This window comes from Dasypus novemcinctus, chromosome 20 (genome assembly GCF_030445035.2).
Source record: "Dasypus novemcinctus isolate mDasNov1 chromosome 20, mDasNov1.1.hap2, whole genome shotgun sequence".
NCBI classification, from domain to species: domain Eukaryota; kingdom Metazoa; phylum Chordata; class Mammalia; order Cingulata; family Dasypodidae; genus Dasypus; species Dasypus novemcinctus.
The window spans coordinates 5023436-5025575 of NC_080692.1; the positions used below are offsets into that span (position 1 = coordinate 5023436).

The following is a 2140-nucleotide window of genomic DNA, read 5'->3' on the forward strand; positions in this document are numbered from 1 at the left end:
CATGCTGGAGGTAACTGCTTATATAGAGGAGGGAAGCTCTGGAACGGTGGTGGGAGGTGTGGTCAGCTTGCCTCTAGAGCCCTTGCTCCATCACAGTGGCCCAGTGCCACTACAAACCCTCCAGGGGAAGCACGCAGATCCCTCACCAGGATTCACTGACTTTCAGAAGCAGTTCTTTCCTTTGTAATAAAGTAAAATGCAGAAAAAGACAGCTTCAAAGGAAAATAACGCAGCCATTTTCGGTACTTCCAACTGAAGGCTGTTAGAGAGAGCTAAGAAGTTTCACTGAAATCAGGCTAAATTCTCCCAGCTTTTTCTAACTGAAATAGGTAAAAATCCTCCTTAGAATTTGACATGGTGTGGTTTTTTAAAAAATTTTATTTATGGACACCCTAAACCTGCTAAGCCAAAACTCTCCCTTACCCCCTTCCCTCGTTCCCTGGTCACCTCTCATCTACCTTCAGTTTCTGAACTTGCGACTTTTAAATATCTCATGTAAGGGACCCCTACAATATTTGGCCTTAATGTGTTTTGCTCACTTCACCCAGCGTGTTTTCAAGATTCTTCAAGTGGCAGCATGTCTTTGAACAGGGGTTCTTAACTTTGTTCCACGGACCCCTTACTAAGTCCACACTGTGTTATTTAATAAATATACCACACCCACACCAGCATGTCCCCACAAGAAGAAGGTGGGTTTTTAAAATTTCAATTCAAGCTCACAGACCCCTTGTTAAGAACCCCTGACTTAGAATTTTCTTCCATCTTATGGTTGAATAATACTTCATGCTGATCAACTTTATACCTTCTTCGGTTGATGGACATTTGGTTCATTTCCACCCTTCGGCTGTTATGAATAATGCTAATTGAACATTGGTGGACATGCATCTGTGGCGTCCCTGTCTTCCCTTTCTTTGGGTATATACCTAGGAATGGAATGGCCGGGTCTTATGGTAATTCAGCATTACTTTTTGACTTGGAGCAGGTATCTTGTGATGAGTTATACTTGGGAGGATAAACATTTATCCAGTTTTGAAATGTATTCATTTTAAACATTTCCTGAAGGCCTATGATACCCTGGGTCATTTCTCAACACAGGAGGAATTCTTGGGTAAAAAAAAAATAATATAATCCCATCCTCAAGGAAAAATCAGCATTTCCTCCCGCTGCCCCTCTCCCAGCGCGGCTCCGGCCAGTTGGTGCCCCGGGTGCTGCCCGCCGCTGCCACCTCCCTCCATCTCTATTAGCTACCAGGAATCATCAGCAGGCAAGGGATGTTCTCCCACACTTACAAGGTCCGGTGGGTGACAGGCAGACTGTGCCTGGAAGTGGAGCAGAAGTCGGGCAGCTGTTCAGAGGGCACATTGGTGGCAATGCCTCCCTCCACTGAAGGGTCCGCGGGCGAAGGTTCCCAAAGCACAGTCTTCACTGGTGTTAATAATGTCCTGAACCCTCACTTTCAGGAAACCAGCTTCCCAAAAGAAGCCCACAATAGGGACATCAAAGATGACATGAACTCAATGCAGGCAAACTTGAAAAACAGAGACCACAAAGAGCGAACTCTTATGGCTGCAGGACAAATCAAGCACATCCTTGCTGATTTCAGAACTATCAGTTCTTTGCTGAAAATTGAATCCAGATGGTATGGTGGTTCTCCTGGACTACCGTGAGGATGCTGGAGGTCCAGATTTGATTTTCTCTGATGGTGGTTTAGAAATGGAGAAATGTTAACAAATTTGGCAATTCCTTTGTGTCTGTAACCCATCCTCGTAGCTGGCTGCTGCTTTCCCCCGCACTACACCAGGACTTAGACAGATGGACTGATGCCATCTCAAACTCACTAATTTTGATCTTGATTTATTTGGAGTGGAGGCATTGTTTTTAAGAAAAAGATGCCAGGTAGGTTATCTAAAAATAAAAAGTGCATTTAAACTCAGAGAAAGAAAGAAAGAAAAGAAGGAAAAAATCACTAGAAGCATCCATTTGGTTGGAGTCCCAAAAGAAGAGAAAAAGGAAGATGGGGTAGAGGCAGTATTAAAGAGATAATGGTTTAGGTGTTGCTGGAACTGATGTAAGACAGCAATACAAAGATGAAAGAAGCCCAGCAAATCCCAAGCAGAAGAGATTTAAAAAGAAATTTACA

General features: G+C 43.7%; 1 pseudogene; it reads left to right on the forward strand.

Annotated features, from left to right (window-relative positions):
• Window positions 1-1271: 1271 nt before the first annotated feature.
• On the forward strand, window positions 1272-1667 carry LOC139437071 (translationally-controlled tumor protein pseudogene; annotated as a pseudogene).
• Window positions 1668-2140: the final 473 nt, after the last annotated feature.